Genomic DNA, 24,093 nt, shown 5'->3' with positions numbered 1-24,093 from the left:
CACTCCCACCCTCCTCGGTCCTCTTTGCGTGTCCGCCGAGAATTCACTTTCATCGGCTTATGCTCGTGCAGCCCCCTGCTCTCGTCTGCGGTTCTCCATATCGTCCAGACTTTCAGCCCCCTCTGTTGTGCCCAATAATAGACCGCTATCCGTGAGTTGGGCTCTGGCAGCTACGCGCTCCTCCGACATCGGCCGGTTTGTTTGGCGGTCATTTTTCAGCTTCTTCCCTGGCAACGACCACTCCTGCCCGAAACAGGGGAACGACGAGCTGTAACTTGCACGCCGCTGGAGGGTTGCCGATCGGTGAAGACAATGGACAACCCCGCCGCCGTGTGACATGATCCGGTGTAATTTTGTGTGATTTTTCGTTTTCGAAAGGCGAAATAGATTGGAGCAGCCGCTCCTCGGTCATTCTCCAGCTGCTTCCCCGGCAACGAGCACTCCTTCCCGAAACAGAGGAACGACGAGCTGTAACTTGTACGCCGCTGGGGGGTTGCCGATCGTGAAGACAATCGACAACCCCGCCCCTGTGTGAGATGATTTATTTATTTATTTATTTAATAGGGACAGTGCACATTGATGACCATCTAAAAAGAGCCAGATTGTAGCAAGAATATGCTAATTTACATCTGGAGTCCCTAAACAGGTGACACAAAGATACAAAAAGAAAAGAAATAACAAAAGATTACAATAAAACAACACAATGCAATACGTTACTAAGAACTTAAAAGTCAGTGATTGCAAGACTGATTTGCTTTCAACCACTGCTTGAGCTGAGTTTTGAAATTTCGTATTGTGGAACATTGCCTGATGGCGAGTGGTAAACTGTTCCAGATTTTACTGGCCTTTACAGAGAGAGAATTGTGACCGAAGGCTGTTTTTCTGATTGGAACCTCACAGTCCCCTCTGATCCGGGGTGCTTTTGTGTGATTTCTCATTTTGGAAAGGCGAGAATAAGACTTGAAAACGCCACTCGGTTCGGGTTAGCATGTCGGCCAGCTGTCACGCCTCCTGATTTGTTTTCGCTCTCTGAAGACGGGGCAGGAAAATGACAAAAGCCGGGCTAACGCCGGTGGCATAAGATATCGTTCTGGAGGTGCAAGAAGTCAACAGTTTTGACCATTATGCAGTAATTTTGCCCTGCCGTACTGAATAAATGCATTTTAAATATTTAGCACAAGACTGTTATTTGTCATGTCATACCATTTATTTAGCAATTAAAGAAAATACTTAATAAAAAGAATATCCTGTAAAAATATTGGAGTAGAGAGATTGAAACAATGACATTTTGCTGCTCCCTTCTTCGCATTTTCCTTGTTCTGAATCTTCCCCCTCAATGGGCTGAATTCTAAATCAGATAAAGTCATGACCCTGCTGACGTCATCCCCCAGCTGGGGACGCTAGAGCGCTATAACGACAGGCGGGGCAAAATGGCAGACTAATTTCTCGTCATCTACGCTTTGCCAAATTTTTGTATATAGTCGAATCCTCTCAAAATACGATTCTAATTCATATAATAATGCTATTTGAGATTTTTTTTAATGTCGTTGCACGCACTATAAATCTGACAGACCAAAATACTGTTATCTGCCGTGTAGTTCTACTCATACATCCTGATGCTAACGGTTCCACAGACAACCTTCCACTGAGAAAGCCAGTTTGTCCCTTCGTGAGGTACAGTACTGGTGGCGCAAAGAAATGTTAAATGTTTTAAAGGGAATGTGAAAAAGCTTTCTGATTTGTGTAAAGGAGACAGTTGTTCATGTCAAAAGTGCATGCTTGGTTTGCACCTGTCTACGAAATTGTCAAAACATGGTCTGAAACGCCCCTTCACTTGATGTGGACTGTGTCTGAGATGATCAAACTGTAAGATGGCTACATCTCTCTGAAAGTACATTTTTGTTTAATAATTTGACCTGTTATGTACTGGATCGCACACTCTCAAAATTCAATTTAATGATAATGGAGGTGCACATTTCTCAATAGTCTGAAATCTATTGTCACAATTGACTATATAATAAGGTTTACCGCAAGAGCAAATTGCATATCCGAACTTTAGCATATGAACGCATTTGAAGTAGAATACAAATTGATATGGTAATTGAATTATTATTACAGGGTAAGATGTTGAAGCCGAGCGGGAGTTGTTTTTATATTTTACAAGCATATTATGCGAGTATATGAATGAATAATTTAAAGTGGTCACCTTTTTTGCTCAAGTGTCGAACTTGGTCTGTTTATCACTACAGGTAAAGCACGTTTAAAAAATAAGCAATTTCAGAACTACAGAATCATTTTTTGGAGCACCTAACATTTGATAATGGAATGGAGTATTTAGTTTTTGCTCTTAAAACAAATTGATTGAAAAAAAAAAAAAAAAAAAAAAATATATATATATATATATATATGTGTGTGTGTGTGTATGTATATACAGTATATATACAGTATATATACAGTACTGTGCAAAGGTTTTAGGCAGGACACCTGCCTAAAACTTTTGCACAGTACTGTATATATTAGGGCTGTCAAAATTATCGCATTAACGAGCGGTAATTAATTTTTTAAATTAATCCCGTTAAATATTTGACGCAATTAACGCACAAATGCCGCGCTCAAACAGATTAAAATGAGAGCACAGTAAAAGGTGTTGTGTTTTTCGGAGTTTTGCCGCCCTCTGCTGGCGCTTGGGTGCGACTAATTTTATAGGCTTCAGCACCCATGAGCATTGTGTAAGTAATTATTGACATCAACAATGGTGGGCTACTAGTTTATTTTTTGATTGAAAATTTTACAAATTTTATTAAAACGAAAACATGAAGAGAGGTTTTGATATAAAATTTCTATAACTTGTACTAACATTTATCTTTTAAGAACTACAAGTCTTTCTATCCATGGATCGCTTTAACAGAATGTTAATAATGGTAATGCCATCTTGTTGATTTATTGTTATAATAAAGAAATACAGTACTTATGTACCGTATGTTGAATGTATATATCCATCTTGTGTCTTATCTTTCCATTCCAACAATAATTTACAGAAAAATATGGCATATTTTATAGATGGTTTGAACTGCGATTAATTGCGATTAATTACGATTAATTAATTTTTAAGCTGTAATTAACTCGATTAAAAATTTTAATCGTTTGACAGCCCTAATATATATATTTACACAGTATATCATTTTAAAGTGTTAACTTAAAAAAAAGAAACAACAGAAATTTAAATGTTCGTTAAAAATGAAAATAATTTCATGGCTTGCCCAGTTGGAGGAATGAATACAACTTGAGCCATGATACTAAAGGGGATGTTGACCTTTATCTAACAGGATTTATTCTCTCTTAACCTTTCAACTCAATTCAATTTAAGATATTGATTGCAAGCCGGTCTGCCTTTTCAGTAGCTCCATGTTGTTTGACACTTACACATTTATATTACAAGCAGGATACGGTCAGCATCCTTCCTTTTTCTACTGTAAGGTTGAAGAGTGAAATTGTGTTGGTCTCTCTGTTTGGTCATGGGGATCGCGCCGCCGCCTTCTCCCCTGTCAAGTGGTGCCAGCCTCACTATCGGTCTCCTGCAAATGATTAATTACTACCTAGTGTATGTGCACTGTGATCTCAGGGGCTGCCTGAGGAAGGTGTGAGAGGCTAAGACAATGGAGAGTGGTTAACTGAATGTGAGTGGATGAAATAGTGATTTAAATTTAGTGACACATGGTGTGAAGCTGTGAAAATAAGGAGGCGAGCAAGGAGGCTGACGACATCTGGGGAGTAGTTGCGAGGATATAGTGCTAATGGGAGCTTATATGATGAAAACAATAAGAGGGCAGTATTGCTGCGTAAAAGTCAAAAGAGGGAGGATGTCGTTAAAAGAAAATATGATTCCAATCGATAAGGAGGTGAAAGTCATTCTTAAAGTGGATAAAGAATGAATAATTGGCACTTCACCAACTGCGTTTAGCGCTTTCATTTGTTTTCAGGTGTGATGTATTTGCTCAGAAAAGCTGGGGGGAGGCAGTTTTACACATCTGTCATGTCATTATGCACTCTGAAGGTCAGATACGGGCTTCACAGTAGTAAAACACTGGCAGTGCCGAAATAAGATGCTGATGTTCCCATATTTACTGCTATCTCTTGATGTTGTGGGAATGTTACATAAAGAAATGCTTTTGAACAGTTTTTTTTGTTTTTGTTTTGTTTTTTGTCAAAAATGACGATAACGAAAGTATTTTGACAACGAACAATGTTTTCATGACGATGACGTCACGATGACGAGCTAAGAACGTGTCTTCGGAGACTAAAACATAACGAGATGCATGCCAGTTGTTGTCTGATGAGAATTAGACCAAAATTCGCTATAGTTTTCTTCATAAGTTCGCAATGTGTGTTATTTTCTTATCTTATGTGTAGTTAGCACGCATTTTAGAAGCGTTTGTTCGCGTCACTCATGTGACGTGCTGCGCCTCCCCCCGATGCCCTGCCCCACAAACAGGTTTAAGCATGTGCCCATTCCAAACTCCTTTTGTGAAACACATGTGTTGGGTGCTGATTAGTAAATTTTCTTATCTTGGCTATGCCATATTGCTTTAGCCTTTAATGGTCTGTGCTGAGTGATCATCACACACTAAACTAACTTGTAGCGTTAGCATAGCGTTCGCGTTAGCTTTAGCATTTAGCGCAGTGACTTTGAGTTTCTTCTGAAACTTTGTATCTACAGTTCGTGGCGTCCAGGTGAGTTTAATTAATTGCGAATAATGCGCCATTTTCCTGCTGAGTGTACAGCATATTATCATCTAGAAAATGTTGATTTATTGTCGACTTTACAATTATGTGCATGTCTGTCAATGTTCATTCAAAATTGTTGGAAAACTTTTATTTTTTTATTCAAGGACTAAAAATTTTGAAGTTTATAGACGAAAAGATTTTGAGAATTGTCGACTAAAACTAGACGAAATTTGTCTGCGTTTTCGTTGACTAAAACTAGACGATGACGAACGCATTTTGAAATAACTAAAATATGACCAAGACTAATAATCAATCAAATTCCACCGACACGCCTTCCTGGGGTCTGGGGACTCCGAGGTGGGCTCTTCGATCTCTCGGGTTGAAGTCACTGAGGCAGTTGGAAAGCTCCTCGGTGGCAAGGCCCCGGGGGTAGATGAGATCTGCCCGGAGTTCCTAAAGGCTCTGGATGTTGTAGGGCTGTCGTGGCTGACACGCCTCTACAACATCGCGTGGACATCGGGGACAGTGCCTCTGGATTGGCAGACCGGGGTGGCGGTTCCCCTTTTTAAGAAGGGGGACCGGAGGGTGTGTTCCAACTATAGAGGTGATCACACTCCTCAGCCTCCCCGCTAAAGTCTATTCAGGGGTGCTGGAGAGGAGGGTCCGTCGGGAAGTCGAATCTCAGATTCAGGAGGAGCAGTGTGGTTTTCGTCCCGGCTGTGGAACAGTGGACCATCTCTACACCCTCTGCAGGGTCCTCGAGGGTGCATGGGAGTTCGCCCAACCAGTCTACATGTGTTTTGTGGATCTGGAGAAGGCGTTCGACCGTGTGCCTCAGGGAGTTCTGTGGGGGGTGCTCCGGGAGTACGGGGTACCGAGCCCTTTGGTACGGGCTGTTCGGTCCTTGTACGACCGGTGTCAGAGTTTGGTCCGCATTGAGGCAGTAAGTTGAATTCGTTCTCAGTGAGGGTTGGACTCCACCAAGGCTGCCCTTTGTCACCGATTCTGTTCATAACTTTTATGGACAGAATTTCTAGGCGCAGCCGAAGCGTTGAGGGGGTCCGGTTTGGTGACCTCAGCATTGAATCTCTGCTTTTTGCAGATGATGTGGTGCTGTTGGCTTCATCAAGCCGTGAACTCCAATTCTCACTGGAACGGTTCGCGGCCGTGTGTGAAGCGGTTGGGATGAAGATCAGCACCTCCAAATCAGAGACCATGGTCCTCAGTCGGAAAAGGGTGGAGTGCCCTCTCCGGGTCGGGGATGAGATCCTGCCCCAAGTGGAGGAGTTCAAGTATCTTGGGGTCTTGTTCTCGAGTGAGGGTAGGAGGAAGCGAGAGATTGACAGGCGGATCGCTGCGCCGGTCCGTAGTGGTGAAGAAGGAGCTGAGCTGAAAGGCAAAGCTCTCGATTTACCAGTCGATCTACGTTCCTACTCTTACCTATGGTCACGAGCTGTGGGTCGTGACCGAAAGAACAAGATCCCGGATACAAGCGGCCGAGATGAGTTTCCTTCGCAGGGTGTCCGGGCTCTCCCTTAGAGATAGGTTGAAAAGCTCGGTCATCCGGGAGAGACTCAGTGCTGAGCCGCTACTCCTACGCATTGAGAGGAGCCAGCTGAGGTGGCTCGGGCATCTGGTTCGGATGCCTCCTGGACGCCTCTCCGGAGAGGTGTTCCGAGCATGACCCACCGGCGGGAGGCCCCGGGGACGACCCAGGACACGCTGGAGAGACTATGTCTCTCGGCTGGCCTGGGAACGCCTTAGGATCCTGCCGGAGGAGCTGGTTGAAGTGGCTGGGGAGAGGGAAGTCTGGGCTTCCCTGTTAAAGCTGCTGCCCCCACGACTCGACCCCGGAGCAAGCGGAAGATAATGGATGGACAAAACCTGAAAGGCCCTCAAAGTACTTTACAACAAAACATGACTCAAAATAAATAAAAGGCAGGAAAATAGTATACAATGACATTAAGAAAAAATAAAAAAAGAAATGAAACAAAAACAGCTCACCGCAATAGAAGTCCAGCAAATAAAACAATAAAATCGATAAAACCCAAAAACATTAAAAACCCTAAAGCAAATAAAACCAGGCAATCCTAATCTGTATAAAAGGCGAGTCTAAAAAGGTGTGTTTTTAACCGAGACTTAAAAAGACCTAGAACCGTAGTGGTGCGGATTTCAGGGGGAAGGCTATTCCACAGCATAGGGGCAGCAACCGCAAAAGATCGGTCTCCCCACTGTTTAAGTTTCGACCTCGGAACATGTAAAAGAAGCTGGCCGGTCGAAAGAAGAGTCCTGCTAGAGTTACGGAACGTTAAAATTTCCGATACGTAAGATGGAGCCTGGCCATTAATAGAATTTTAAAAAAAAACAGTAAAAGTTTGAAATCAATTCTAAAATGGACTGGAAGCCAGTGGAGTGAAGATAGCACGGGGGTAATATGCTCACGTCTAGGTGTACCTATTAAAAATCAAGCAGCAGCGTTTTGAATAAGTTGCAGACGAGAAATTGAGGACTTGGGGAGGCCAACATAAAGTGCATTGCAGTAGTCCAGCCTTCAGCTTATAAATGCGTGAATTGCTTTTTCAAGGTCGTGGCTAAGAAAAGGCTTCACTTTGGCCAAGAGACGGAACTAGAAAAAAAACTTGCTCTTACAACAGAACTAATCTGCTTTTCAAAAGTTAGCCTGCTATCAAATATCACTCCGATAATCAGTATTTTTGTCCAAAAGACTAAAACGAAAATTAAAAGAGCTGCCAAAAACAACACTGCTTTTGACTGCTTTTAGCTTGATGTACTGTATGTCTTTGCAAACCTTGGTGCTGACAAACAGCCATATAAAACTATTTTTAGTTAAAACAGCCTTAAACTATATGCAATAAAATGCAATGATGTATAATAAGGCTGTGTCTCTATATATAGCACATGTGACATATGGGGAGAGCTATGACAGAGCTGACAATTGCAGGACTTACAGTAATTCTGTGAAAATGAAGCGAATCACCTTGTTGTATTGTCAGTTGTTGTAATTAACTAGAAATTGTAAATTAATCACCACTCTGTCACATTTAGACAAAATGGAGCAGACTCAGATGCAGAATTCAGTCTTAATTAACATAGATGCTCAGAGGCGGGAACAAACTGATGGCACTCCAGAAGGAGGAAAAAAACGTGCGGAGAAACAAAATGACAAAACTGAGAAAAAAGAAGCCAGGCAAAATGCACTGGAGTAGGTCACTACAACAAAGGAATGAAGGCACGAAATAACCAGAAACTCAGGCAGAGCACTATAAACAAATTTACAACATAGAATATCTGTAGCCATGGATTGGGGCTGTAGTGGCAATGAAGGGTGAAGAAACTTTGGCACGAGACAAACAAATTAAGCACATGAGGAATGGGGCACAGGTGGGAACAATAGGTAATCACAATCAGAGACAGGTGAGGCTTCAGGAAGGGTGAGTGGTGGAAACAAGAGAGTGATACTTCAAAATAAAACAGGAAGAGACATGACAATGAACCTAGACAGGACAGAACGCCCCCCGTAGGGTGACACACTTATCATGGAAGTACGAGCATAGAAGGCATATGAAGTACCTGAAAGGGAACCTCGGAATAGGGATGGGCGGATCGATACCAAAATATCGATATTTCGATCCAGTGCGTTGAGTTTTAGGTATAGATCCCCAAGCAAAGGCATCGATATTTGGAATTAATGTATCATATTTTCTTTGTCTATTTTTTGGGTATATTTTTGTGCACACTTTTTGTGTTTGTTTTGAACCATGGTACAAACATTTTCTAAATTAATTATAGTATTATGCATGCCCATATTTAAAACACAGATACATGAAAACTTTAATATTATACCTTTATAGACAAGGACTGATAGGGCACTATATAAACATTCTGGACATAATGTGGAAACAATGAATATGAAAGGGGAAATCTACATAGCTTTAAGATTGTTTTTTTTTTTTCTAATTAGTTTCACCAGTAGATGTCGCTCTTGGCCTCTGAACCTCTCGAAAATGACTACGGCTTCTTACTAATGGAAAAATTTCGGTATCAACATAGTTGTTGCATAAAACCACTACCGATATGTCTCGTAACGTTCCATTTAATTTTCATTGTGCAATGAATTTGCAAGTCACATCATTTCCACCACAGCGTTTTTGAGTGTTTTTTTTTTTTGGGTTGTGCACACTAATAAACCGATCATAACCCGATTTCTACCAGATTATTCAAGTGGTCATGTAAAGAGCATGATCCGCTATCCTTTATCTGATAAACACCGCTGTTTTACATCTCTGAGCATGTGTACAAATGGAAAAACGGATGTCGCTAGAGAGGCCTTAGGGACGCCAAACTGATTCGCTTTCAGCCTATGGGCCTACTCTGCAGTTAGCGAGCTTGTGTAACGCAATCGCCACACTCGCATTTGAAGAGGTTCAGTGGGACAACTTCAAGCAAGCATGGGTTTTTGGTAGATATGGAGGAAGGCCTATGCTGAGACCAAGAGTTTTACGTCATGGACTTGGAAAGAAATCGAACTATTGACTTAACATGTAAACCAGGTTTTTCCTGATTATCACATCACTGAAGTGCACGGAAATGCGTCAAATCTCATTATTGTCATTAACTGGTTATTCCCAGTTATCAGATTATTGTAGTCATGTAAGCGTAGCTGATAATAAATAAACAATTGTTTAAAAAAATTAATAAATTCTTACCTGCAAGTGATGCACGGGCATCATCTCGCTGCTTTTTCCTCTTCCTTTTTTCCGCCCCCGACTCTTGTTGTCTTTTCGATGACATTTCCTTTCAAGAATAAACTTCTGCCAAATTTGTGACTGAAGCATAATGGAGCAAACCACTAGGGAATTGGGGGGGGGGGGGGGGGGGGGCACCAAAGGTAGACTGACGAGAGGGCCGCACAGGAGATTCTTTTTTTGTGTAAATAATGAGCCTATGTTACTTATATTTGTATTACTTGCATTTATCAGGCTTTTATTTTTATTTTAAGTTTTATTTTAAATACTATATATTGTTGTTATTATTACAATTACTATTTGTTAGGATTTTTTACAAACTTGATTTTTTTTGGTGCCCCTTCAGGCAGAGTTGGTGCCCTACGCGCAGTGCGTGTTATGCGCATGCGGAGCGCCGTGTCTGTGAAGGTAAAACAGTCTTGATTCTTGGTTAAAAGCAAAAAAAAACAAAAAAACAAAAAAACAAAAAAACGGGCAGTTAGCATTTATTTTACATAAATATATGGAACGTGCCACTAGTCTTAAAGCTACTGTGGTGCCGCCTTATCACCGCAAAGAACTTTTTACGTTGAAAATTCTTGTGAATAAATGCGTAAATCCTTCGATTCTTTATAGATATGGACGTAAAACAGTCTCAATTCTTTGTTAAAACAGCAAAGAACCGGGCAATTAGTTTTTATTTTACGTAAATATGTCGAATGTGCTGCTAGTCTTTAGGCCACTTAAAGAATTGAATGAATGCTTAAATCCCTGAATTATTTATAGATATGAACCTAAAAATGTCTCGATTCTTGGTTTAAAGCAAAAAAAACGGGCAGTTAGCATTTATTTTACATAAATATTGCGATAAAGACATGTCACACCAACACCAGTGACCCTCTGACGAAGGCGGAAGTGTTTGCCGAAACATGTCAGGTAATTAAATCACCTACTATTGTCTGGGATAAAAGATAAAATGTACTAATCAATAAGTGTAGGCAAATGAACCCAATGCACCTATATGACATTATGACGCCAATGCCACAGCAGTTAATTTCTCCCATTGATTTTTTTCACGTTTCAAAATGTATGCATGGTACGAAAAATATAATAATTGCATTTAATCCTTGAACAAATCACTCCTGAGACAATCCTTCCTGTTTGTATGCGGTACAGCTTTCATACTTTTTCAACCTAAATCCGGTGTTGGATCGCTGCATGTGTGAGAATAACTGCCACCGACTTAGACTGACTGATGCGGAGTGTGGGATGGCCCCCTATTTGAAGACGTGGCGCAGTGTCTGGGGAATGTGTCCCGTCAATATCATTATTAAGTCTGTGCTTTGGGTTTTGGGTGTCAAATTCGCTTTTTGTAGAACATTTTGCCAGTGTTGCACATTTTGGCAGAACACTGTTTTTTTGTGTGTCCCTATTCTCGTCTCGTCTCATCCCCTCTTTCCTGTTCATTTTGGCTTTTGCTACTAGTTGTTTTAAATATCGACAATGCTGTCATGCTCATTAATGTTCCTCATGGTTTAAAATTGAAAGGGTTGAACAGCTGACATGTTTTTGTCGCTAGAGTCGAACTCTGAAAGCCCGGCAGCGTAACCATGTGAAGTCACCGCCCTGCGACGTCAACAACAATGATGACCTACTAGTTAAACTAATTTTGTAAATGGTATAAAAACGAAATCATGAAGAGGGGTTTCAATATAAAATTACTTTAACTAATAATAACGTTTATCTTTTAAGAACTACAAGTCTTTCAATCTGTGGATCCCTTTAAATATGAACTCTACAAATATGTTTTTGATGATATACAAAGAGTCAGAAATATAAGTGACATATTGTAGTACAATTCTATTGAGCCATTTCTAATAAAAAAAGGCCATTACTTGCACCAAGCAGATCCTTGTACTGCAGATGCGAAGGTGACCTTCGAGGTTCCACACTATTGTAGTTATTTTGCATTGCATTATTATTAAAAAAGCACATGGCTGACATTGAACTTTCTTGAGCTGCTTTTGATTTATTTTCGAATAACAAACAAATCCATCTCTGCCCACATGTCACTCTAAGACATATCACGAACAAAAAGCTCTATATTACATCCTACAGCTCAGATCGATGTGTGACTTAAGAGACGGTGTCACTTTTAAGTCCAAATCATTGTATTGTAGTTCTCATTTTAAAAAGTCTGTTACTGCACTTCAAATACCAAATTTAATATATTGACATTAATTATACAACTGCACCTGGTCTGCATTGCTCTTTGAAACAAAACACGATAAAATCTTTAACATCCCTTTTCTTTCAAAAGTTAATTACCCGTTTGCTACTCAGACACGTTTCATACTCGCACACGTTTTTCGATTGTTTACCTACCACTGGCTTGGGCACGAGCTTTTCCCCTTTAGAATTCAGAGTCAATTCTCTCAGGAATCACATCACACCTTGGTCTCAAGTCTGAAGAAGAAATATGCCTTGACAAGGGAAGAAGCAATTCTTGGCAATGCCTTGACCCTTTAGCTGCCAAATTTCTTGTCAATGAAACATTCATTTTTGATAGCACTATTTCACAAAGCTGTACCTTCAAAATGGTTAGCGATAAAGCCATATTGTAAATGGACAAAAATCATCAGCATTACCCAAAGTTTGTGAGGGAAGCAAATTCATTTATGTATCTAATTAGCATATTACCGTATTGGCCCGAATATAAGACGGCCCTGATTATAAGACGACCCCCTCTTGTTCAAGACTCAAGTTTGAAAAAAGACTGTTTGAACACCAAATTAATTTCTATACAGAAAATAATTACAGTACATCTGAAACAAATGATTATAACAACATATTTGAGAGAAAAAGCATGTTATTTTGCCTCATTCAAATCTTAATATCTGAACAGTGTTGTTAATCTTACTTTAAAAAAGTAATTAATTACAGTTACAAATTACTTCTCCCAAAAAGTAATTGCGTTAGTAACTCAGCTAATTGAATGTAAGAGTAATTAGTTACTTGGCAAAGTAACTGATGATCATTTTCATGTTTTTTTTTTGTTTTTGTTTTAAAAAAAAAAACAACAACAAAAAAAACACCAACAAAAAACAGGTCACACAATATAAAGTTTAAAGGGTTTTTGGGACAATTGGCCCAAGCCAAATTCTTTACCCTCCAATTAAGTAGACACAGGGGTATTGCGATAACTAGAGAGCAACCTTTGCTATGTGTGGAAGTCATTTAATGTTGTGAATCAACCGTTAAAGTTGTTAAAATTGCTCCTGTTATTGCATTAGTTCCCTTCTGTCTATTTTCGACATGTGTAAGTTTTAAAACTGTTTCATCATTTAAAGATAGATTTAAACATTAGATTTAGGAGCATTTTAGATAAAAAGTTATTTAGGTGCGCTAGGAAGGTTCTCTACAACAGAGCCTTCCTGAGAAGTCTACTGCTTTAAGATGACGGCTGTTTACTAACGCATCTAGTTCTTTATTATACTTGTTGCTAATGCCGCCGTGTCTGTCATTTGCATCTAGTTCTGTGTATATGTGATATCTACCGAAGCATCATGTGGGCGTAGTTTGTAGGCTATCGGCTACAGTCAGGTATTATTGGAGCCACCTAGCATTGTAGCATCGCGTTTGCAACGGCGTCACACTCCCTTGCCTCCTCCCCACTCCTGCTCTGCTTTCTTGTCTCCTTGAATCCGTCTTTTTCAGACTTTTCTCGCGTCAGTCAACCAACATCGCAACGCATAGTAACGCAAGCCTTTCCCACCTCAGTAACGGTAACGGCGTTGCCAAGATGAGAAAAGTAATTAATTAGATTACTCACTACTGAGGAAAATAATGCCGTTAGTAACGCCGTTATATTCTATCGCCGTTATTAAAGTGATCCTCTAACTTAAATACATGTAGGCTCTAATAAACCACAATTGTTCTCTTTTACTAAAATATGTTGTTAGAAACACATAAAATGTTAAATCAATGGCAATATTTTATAATATTTAGTCCATATTTTGACCGTTAGTTGGCGCCATGGTTTGCGGGCTCGCAGTGATGATGTAATTGGTATCTTTCCAAATTTGTAGCGTGTTAAACAATTGCTTATTGCTGCCTAAACTCGCGAAGTAAAATGCCACGATGTGCTGCTTTTGGATGCAATTTCCAGTCAAATGGAAACAAGGGGAGAGAAGTGAGTGGTCAAGGTGTAATTATTATTTTTAGTGAATAAATGTGCATAAGTGGAAGCTTCTCCCCCTTTTTTGTCTCTGTATGCACGTACCCCACCCACCACGCGTTACAACTGGCGGCCGAACATTTTAACTGGATCCTCAGTCAAGTAAGGGATCCGTCTATTTTCTGGATCCGACGGTCCCACCACGTCTGCAATACTGGTTTCGGATCTGTCCATTTTTTTGATTCATCGGTCCCACAGCGGCTTTTCGGATCAGTTTATTTTGTGGAATCGACGGCTGCGACATTGCCATGGGATCGGTCTAATTCCTGGATATTCAGGTGAGTAAAAAAGGCGGATTTGGATTATTATTGCTCTTTTATGTTGACTAATCTTCGTGGGAGTTTTCCCCAAATCATACTAAATAATTAAAGCACTATGGCACGCTACAGTGACGACAGTGTCTCTGACATGGACCTCACAACAATGTTGGAGTTCGTCAGGGAACGCGTGTTTGCTTACTGCTGAGCTCCCGAGTGAAGAGTGGTCAAGGTGAAAATATTATTTTTTGTGAATAAATGTGCATATTGGAAGCTTCTCCCCTTTTTGGTACTTTTATACACGTATCCTGGCTACCACGCGTTACAATGTACAAGACATGGATTACACAAGGTGTGCTCTTTGGCCTGTACTGTATGTAAAGCACACGACAGCTCTGGATGCTAACAATCTACATAATTATATTGGGATAAGTTTGAAAACGCAATAGGCTTACCTTGAAAATCTGCTAATAAAACCGGACAGCATACACTCTCGCTCCCAACCGGAGTTCCAAACAGCATACACCCTCGCATCACCAGTTTTGCCCAACTTTTGTCTTATCAGGTATTTGCTGCACGCATTTTTCCCTGAAGCTCGTCTTGTGAACGACCGACAGTGCTGTCCTGCTCTTCACTTTTCAGATCTGGTGTCAGGGATTGCTGGGCGGGCAGGTGTGTGAGGACCCAAACGCAGGAAAACAAAAGCAGCAAAGCAGGTGGCAGAGAACTCAAAAAATGGTTTTAATTATAACTAACAAAAGCACAAAGTACAAACAAAAAGACTAGGGATCAAAAGGCAAGGTTCAAACCAAAACTTACTTAAACAGAGGGACTTGTACACGAGGGCGTGGAACAGACTCGACTTTGGCAAAGACGGACATAGACATAGACATGACGCAACAAGGAGTGACAAGAAACTGGGTCATTATATACGCAGACAAGGGGTAACGAGACGAGGAACAGCTGGGTAACACAGGTGGATGCAGATTGCAGGATACACTGGGAAAACACACACAGGTGAGAGCAATGGGTAATCACAGGGACAAGTCACACAAGGAGAAACGAAACACAAAACCTAACAGTACCCCCCCCTCAAGGGACGGATCCCAGACGTCCCGAGGAAACAAAAAGTCAGAAGGTTGCTCGGAGGAGGGAGCAACACCAGCCCGTCACGGCCAGTCAGGCGGGCGTCCAGGACGCCAGACGTTGGCCGATCGCACGGGTCGATCGGGAGGGCGCCCGGGGCGCCAGACATTGGGTGACCGCACGGGCAGATCAGGCGGGCGTCCCAGACGAGGTAGTGCTCGGTCGTCCATACCGCCACGTTGTGGGAGGAAACTGGGAGCAGCATCATCGGGGCGAGGGTCAGGAACAGAGTCGGAGTCGTCGTGCGGACCAGGAACGGAGTCGGAGTCGTCGTGCGGACCAGGAACGGAGTCGGAGTCGTCGTGCGGACCAGGAACAGAGTCGGAGTCGTCGTGCGGACCAGGAACAGAGTCGGAGTCGTCGTGCGGACCAGGAACAGAGTCGGAGTCGTCGTGCGGACCAGGAACAGAGTCGGAGTCGTCTGCTGGCGTGACAGCAGCGGAGTCGTCGTCGTCGTCTGCTGGCGTGACAGCAGCGGAGTCGTCGTCGTCGTCTGCTGGCGTGACAGCAGCGGAGTCGTCGTCGTCGTCTGCTGGCGGGACAGCAGCGGAGTCGTCGTCGTCGTCTGCTGGCGGGACAGCAGCGGAGTCGCAGGAGTCTGCTGGCGGGACAGCAGCGGAGTCGCAGGAGACTGCTGGCGGAACAGCAGCGGAGTCGCAGGAGACTGCTGGCGGAACAGCAGCGGAGTCGCAGGAGACTGCTGGCGGAACAGCAGCTTGGTCGTCTGCTGGCGGGACAGCAGCTGGGTCGTCTGCTGGCGGGACAGCAGCTTGGTCGTCTGCTGGCGGGACAGCATCTTGGTCGTCTGCTGGCGGGACAGCAGCGGGGTCGTCATCTGGCGGGACAGCAGCGGGGTCGTCATCTGGCGGGACAGCAGCGGGGTCGCAGGAGTCTGCTGGTGCAGTCGGCGCGGGCACTTGACTGCGGGGAGTCGGCGCGGGCGCTTGACTGCGGGGAGTCGGCGCGGGCGCTTGACTGCGGGGAGTCGGCGCGGGCGCTTGACTGCGGGGAGCCGGCGCGGGCGCTTGACTGCGGGGAGCCGGCGCGGGAGGCGCTTGACTGCGGGGAGCCGGCGCGGGAGGCGCTTGACTGCGGGGAGCCGGCGCGGGAGGCACTTGACTGCGGGGAGCCGGCGCGGGAGGCACTTGGCTGCGGGGAGCCGGCGCGGGAGGCACTTGACTGCGGGGAGCCGGCGCGGGAGGCACTTGACTGCGGGGAGCCGGCGCGGGAGGCACTTGACTGCGGGGAGCCGGCGCGGGAGGCACTTGACTGCCTGGAGCCGGCGCGGGAGGCACTTGACTGCGGGGAGCCGGCGCGGGAGGAACTTGACTGCGGGGAGCCGGCGCGGGAGGAACTTGACTGCGGGGAGCCGGCGCGGGAGGAACTTGACTGCGGGGAGCCGGCGCGGAAGGAACTTGACTGCGGGGAGCCGGCGTTGGAGGAACTTGACTGCGGGGAGCCGGCGCGGAAGGAACTTGACTGCGGGGAGCCGGCGTTGGAGGAACTTGACTGCGGGGAGCCGGCGCGGGAGGAACCACTGCACGCCGTCGGCGTTGATGACCACGCCGAGGCCTTTGGTGAGCGCCTTCAGGTGGCAGGGGTGGCAGAACGGCCTCATTAGGCCGCCTTGTCCCAGGGCGACCCCGCAGACCACCCCGGGGGGGTCCCCGATAGATGGCCCAACGGGACCCCAGGTAGGAGTCTCTGGCCAGGAGCTCCGAACGGGACACAGTGGTAGGGGGGTAGAAAGAAAAACGATCAGAGGAAACAGAGGCTGTGAAATCAAAATCCGGGTCAGAGTCAGAATCAGAAAATAGGAGATCGTATAAATTATGATCCTCCTCAAAATCAGAAAAATCAGAGTCTAACAAAATGTGCTGTGGTCGGGTTCGGGTTGATGGCCGTCGGCGTGCCTGCCGAAAATGAATTTTTCCCGCTGGTTGCGTCATTGGTTGCGTCATTCTGTCAGGAATTGCTGGGCGGGCAGGTGTGTGAGGACCCAAACGCAGGAAAACAAAAGCAGCAAAGCAGGTGGCAGAGAACTCAAAAAATGGTTTTAATTATAACTAACAAAAGAACAAAGTACAAACAAAAAGACTAGGGATCAAAAGGCAAGGTTCAAACCAAAACTTACTTAAACAGAGGGACTTGTACACGAGGGCGTGGAACAGACTCGACTTTGGCAAAGACGGACATAGACATAGACATGACGCAACAAGGAGTGACAAGAAACTGGGTCATTATATACGCAGACAAGGGGTAACGAGACGAGGAACAGCTGGGTAACACAGGTGGATGCAGATTGCAGGATACACTGGGAAAACACACACAGGTGAGAGCAATGGGTAATCACAGGGACAAGTCACACAAGGAGAAACCAAACACAAAACCTAACATCTGGTTCTAATAGGAATAGTAGAACTGACGACATGTTGGGAAAGCTAACGAGTGACATGCTGGAATTTCGGCAACGGGACCAGTGACATCACGCACTGCGACGTAACAAGAATGTAAAATTATTTTAAGTGATAGGTCGCCAAACAATATTAAAACAAAAACATTAAGAAGGGTATTAATATCAAATTATTATAACTCATACTAACATTTATGTTTTAAGAATTACTGTTCTTAAAAATAGAGGATCCCTTTAACAACACTGTATCTGAACATTTAAATATGTAGACTAAAGTGCAATCACATTCGTAAATGAATGACTTCTGGTTTTTGACATGTAAATAAACCATTCTATTGTGATAAAACAACAAAATTGCAATAACTGCATTAACCATCAAAGTGAAGTCTAACTGTAATTTTAGTCTTGAAACAAATCTGAATAAGGAAAAACATTGCAATAAAATAATGCAAACTGGTTAAACTAGTAGCTGAGATCTGTCATGATAGAACATCGCTTCAATGATATCTGGCGCCATCTAGCGTCTTGAATGGGGAGAGTAGCTGAGATCTGTCATACCAGAACATCGCTTCAATGATATCTGGCGTCGTCAATGGGTATAATGTCTAGACCGCGAATATAAGACTACCCCGTCTTTTTCAATCTTATTTCAATGCAAAAAACTCTGTCTTATATTCGGGCCAATACGGTATGTCATCACCAAGTAAAGGGACTTTCGCTGGAAATATCACGATCGCTGATGCACTTATGGATAAAGTTGGCCATGTCTTCTGTTGCCTTCTGTAAATGACGTCACACCTCTGGGGTTAGAAAGGCAGTATTGAAGGAGTGCTAAAAAACTAATAAAAACGCAAATTCTTCATAGTCGTTTCGACAAACATGTCCAAAGTTTAAATTTGTCAACTTACCCTGAAATCCAACAAACTCTTCATCTGCCCTTTAAGTGTTATTGTTGTAAATCTTTCAATCCATCCCTGAAAAAAGAAAAAATCCAGCATGTGCTGGTCTCAGCACAAGCAAGCCCAAATCCAACCTTGTATTTTTGATCTTGCTGGCACAGAAACCTGCATATTTCTTAGCAGGGATCAACACAACTGTTTTTTTTTTTATTTTTTTATTCGGGGGAGGGGGGGGGGGGGTCATTTTCAAGCCAGCGGAGGTATGAAAGTGGGCGGGAACGGTCAGGAACGCAGTTCCGGTATAAGATTCAGGGCTGGAACGCAGTTCCGGTGTAAGAATCAGGCCCAGAACGCAGTTCCGGTATAAGATTCAGGGCCGGAACGTTGTTCCGGTATACAGTGCTTTGATTCTGAAAATATGAAGGCAACTGTCCAATTGCTATGTAAAAAAATTAAAAAAAAATACAAAGCTGCTACACATGCATTTCTCCAAGAGGAAAACAATCTATAACAATCAGATTTACATACACAAGTGTTAACAACAAGCATAAAAAATTGCTTGTGTAGCGTAATCCGTTTCCACCGATATTTATTATTTATTTTATTCCACGGACGGCATGGAGGTTTCCCCAGCTGCTGTAGTTATCTGAGTTTGACGATGACGAGTCACGTTAATATACGAATGCACGCAGCAAAGCAAAACACCTGGACTTATTTATCCGTTTATTTGGCTGACATACTGACATGTGATCACCAGAGATAGTTAGCGCTGATTGGTTCAAATGTGTGTTTTCTGAAACAGCAAAAAAAAAAAAAAAAAAAGGGGGGGGGGGGGCAATGCCACAGAAAATGGATCAAATCTTTAAGAGCAAGGAAAGAGTTAAGGTGGGTTATTTATCATATTTAATTTTATTTGCTCTGATGGGGAGCTTCAGAACATCTTAGCTGTCAATGTGCACTTTGGACTTATATTTGTTCATTTATGTTAGGCTACTTATTCATTTCCTTTTAATTTAAAAAAGTCAATGTTTGCGCAATCTTCAAAATATATTCCATTTCATTCTGCATAATATAAGTCATTTGTACTTATTTTTCTGAATGTATGTTACTTATATCTTTATTATTATTTTTAAAAAAAAGTAAGTAATAGTAAATGTTTACATCAACTAAAATTTTAATATACATCTGATGTTCTTAATTAGTTAAAATTGAGATTTGGCACTTAGTATGTGAGGAGAAATAAAAATTAGGAGATGGAGGTTGGGGTTATAGCAGTTTTTGTTGACTTTTATTTTGTAAATCATTGAAAAAATACAATTTTGAATGAAAATCAATTTTTGTTTGTGTTATACAAATAACTGACCAAAAACAGTTTAATTTGCATTTCAGTAGTTTTGACTCCCCCCCCCACCTCCACCCCCCCCCGCCCCCCAAATAAATAAATAAATAAATGAATAAATAAACTAATAAATAAATAAATACAATTTCTGGCTCCGTGGTGACCTTCATGTCAGGGAGTTCCGGCAAGAAATCCTAACCACTTTCACCCCTGCTCTTGCATCACAGGTAGCTGAGCTACCTTCAATTCACTGAGATTTGAGATATGGATAACCTTCACTTGCAACCTGCTGTTTTTTTTTTTTTTTTTAACTTATTGAGGAGGACATGCATTATGTTTGCCTCCAATAACCAAGGACGGTGCACGGCAAATTCCACAGATCATGTCCTTTACGAAAATAGCAGTAGTCAATTACATTAGTCAACAGACAGCAGTGCAGTCAATTGTATTAGTCCTATACAGAGCGCCACCACATAGAGCAGACCAGATGATGAGAAACGTTCTGATTCACACAGCCAGTCTGTTGCTGTTAAGCTTCACACATAATTACAAATGCAATCTTTGAATCGTAGTCAAAATTAGTAAAGGTCCAAATGAATCAATACTCTATTAAATCATTGTGTGAGATCAGTAGCTCATTTATATAAATGTTATGTATCGTATGCATTTGTGGCCTCCTATTGAGCCAATTTGATACAGTTCAACAAGGGTGTCTGGTAGAGGGGAAATTCATGCTTGTTCATCACTGCAAGAAAATAAGAATGCTGTGCAATATTGATCTTTAAATTGAAAGATCCCAGGAACATGACCATCACATTGTGAATAATATCGCTATTCCAAATAATGGGATAAACAAACATTGGGCGTCATTCAGTGTCCACCACCCCGAGTCATAAAGCATTCGTAATGTGCAGAAAACTGAGCAGCCTTTCAATATACAGTGGTACCTCGACATACGATCGCTTTGACACACCATCTTTTCAACATCCAACGTAAAATTTGACTCGACATTTGTTTCTACATCAGACGACATGCTCTAAATACGACAATCTATGACAGCGGCAGTTTCTTTGTTTTCCCACAAGGCGGACGCACAGTAGATTTTCATGTGAAAGAAATCAACATGGGTTCTAGCAATGTTAGTGCAGGTGTTGAGAAAAAAGGGGAAAAGGTGATACTTACCGTTGAAATGAAATGATAGAAAAATATGAGCGTGGTGTGCGGTCCGTGAACTGGCTCGACAATACGGCCGTAGAATGTTTACAATCTCGACGGTCCTCCTCCGACCTCTGTTCACCAGTCTTTATAAGTTAAGGTCACAATTATTGTGATTGTAAGACTGCCCAAAAAATCGCCAGCTTCGTTAGTTTTTTAATCATTTATTTCAGAACGTGTGCAACACAACATTCCTACTGTCCGTTCCAGCTGAGCATGAAAAGTGAAAGTAAAAAGTCCTCTCTCACTCTGTCAAGTCAGCCATGTGGTGCATTCAGGTACAGCACGCAAAACACAACCGCCACATTAGAACCCGATTCGTTACATTATTACAGGTATTACTATTATTACTATAATCACTATTATCATAGTATTATTCTGTAATACCGTATTGGACCGAATATAAAACGGTGTTTTTTGCATTGAAATAACACTGAAAAAGAGGGGGTCATCTTATATTCGCGATCTAAACATTATACCCATGCACGACGCTAGATGGCGCCAGATATATTGAAGCGATGTTCTGTCATGACAGATCTCAGGTACTAGTTTAACCAGTTTGCATTATTTTATTGCAATGTTTTTCCTTATTCAGATTTGTTTCAAGACTACAGTTACAGTTAGACTTCACTTTGATTGTTAATGCAATTATTGCAATTTTGTTGTTTTATCACAATAGATTGGTTTATTTACATTTGAAAAAACAGAAGCCATTCATTTACAAATGTGATTGCACTTTAGTTTACATATTTAAATGTTCAGATATTAAGATTTGAATAAGGCAAAATAACATGCTTTTTCTCTCAAATATATTGTTATAATCATTTGTTTCGGATGTACTGTAATTATTTTCTGTATCCAAATTAATTTGGTGTTCAAAAAGTCTTTTTTCAAACTTGAGTCTTGAAAAAGGGGGGGCCTTCTTATAATCAGGTCCGTCTTATATTTGGGCTAATACGGTAAGTAATATTGTAAGTAAGCCTGTTGCAATATGCAATAATTCCATTTATCGCACGATAAATAAAAATGAAAGCGGTAATTTTTCCGCTGTGATTTATCGCCTCGCGTGTACGTGCGTGCGCGCGTGCGGCAGACGTGCTGTTAAAAGTTTGGATTCCTTGTTACCAACTGCACAAAATGCATCTTCGTTCCAGGTCCGGCATAAAATAGTGCCAGAGCCAATCGTTCCCACTATATCCTATTGTTCAATGCATACTGGCCGGTGGCCAGTGCTCCGGATTGACCATCTCCGGCACGCCGGTGTTGTTGACGTGTGGGCGCTCCCATCAGGGGTGACATTTCATGCGGGGCAGCTATTTTTCGTCACAACGCCGGATATTTACAACGAAGTCCGCCAAAACATTGTTACCGACTTGGCTGCTACGAACAACCTCGCTTTGACAACGGACAGCTGAATGGACATGATGAACATTGAGTGGCAAATTAAGAGCGCTGTGCTTCAAACTCATCCTGTTTATGAAAGTCGATTGTCATATGCTGGTGCTGTGCAGTAATGAGCAGACGTGACTTCAGCGGCGTTTGCTAACTTTTTTAATGCGCGCACACTAGATATAATGAAATAGCAACCTAGATGTGCTCCCATGCCATTGGCTATGTGAGCCCAGAGTGATTATGGGACACGTAGTCCATATACTACACCGATGAATTCTAAACTGTCATGACTGAATGGAAGTTAAGCAGTCCAAATCAATCCATACCAGTGACTATAGATAATGCTGCACATATTGCTAATTCAGTACGTGACAGAGATGGATTCGGACCACAAATGGGATGCCTTGCTCATGTAGTAAACCTAGCTGCTAAGAGAGCTGTAGCAATCAACAGTATGCCCCGCCTCACTTTACAAACAGTAAAGATTGTTCTTAGCACTTTTATACAAAATTTTTTCTGATGAGTAAGTAAGTAAGTAAGCATATAAATATTTTGCACTAAAATGCATGTTTATATGATGGCAATTTAATTTTTGCGCGTTAGCAAAAAAACAAACAAACAAACAAACAAACAAAAAAGAAACAAAAAATATAATTATTTTTTTTCAGAGCATTAAATGTATTGAATCGGATCGAAAATCGTGTCCCCCGTATCAAAAATCGTACCGAATCGTGACTTAACTGTATCGTTGCTAGAAGTGTGCATCGGTACTGCCCTCACGATTCGATTCGATTACGATTCGGAGGGCCACGATTCGATTCATTTCGATTCGATTCGATTCAGAGGGTCACGATTCGATTCGGTTCGATTCGGCAATGCATCGCGTTGCCTTAAAGCCTGGGATGCATTAAAATTCTAAAGCAAAGCATATTTTTCGTGAATCATGAGGCAACACAAGCGGTCAGACATTAAACAACTTTTTATTGGCTCTTGTGTCATTCCTGGTTTAAGTCAAATGAAAATACTTTTAGATATATATTTAAAAAAAAACAAAAAACAGATCACAGCATTTAATTGGTGCTTTGAATGAGACCAGGGCTTTCTCTTTTTTTTTTCACACAGTAGCAGCCTTTCACACAGTGCAACATCTGAACTCCTGTGCAAAATCAGTAATAACAGTCACTGTATTTTAGTCACAACAACCCATCGACAAAAATATTCAAGTAAATATTAAAGAAAGCGACAAATAAAATATTGTAGTGCAGCAGCATCTTTATCGCAATATCAATCCAGGGATCAGTTCAGTTGCAAACAAAACATCCAACTAAATTGCAATGTAGAACAAAAGTAAAATGTTGGCCTAGCCCACTATATATGTACAATCAACTTAGAAATGCAATCAGTAACTACCACATAACAATAAAAAATAATGAATTAAAATGAAGTGTAGCAGCATTTTAGCAGCCATAACAATCTGTTTCAACATGAGGAAATATCATTTTTTTTTTGCAATTGAGAGAGCAGAGAGATAGTAGAGGTTAGATGGGGCCTAAAAAATCCAGCCCGACCCGACACAGCCCGCTGGTATTGAAGCCCGACCCGGCTTGGAGTGACGCGAAAAAAAAAAAAAAAACGCAGCAGCAGCAATTTATTTTCATTTCTTCGAGATGGCAGAAAAAAACGCATGTTTCTTAATGTTTAAATAGTCTACATATTTTTGTGATC

This window comes from Corythoichthys intestinalis, chromosome 6 (assembly GCF_030265065.1).
Source record: "Corythoichthys intestinalis isolate RoL2023-P3 chromosome 6, ASM3026506v1, whole genome shotgun sequence".
Taxonomy (NCBI): domain Eukaryota; kingdom Metazoa; phylum Chordata; class Actinopteri; order Syngnathiformes; family Syngnathidae; genus Corythoichthys; species Corythoichthys intestinalis.
The sequence above is the reverse complement of the archived record's forward strand: the minus strand, read 5'-3'. Positions refer to the sequence as shown.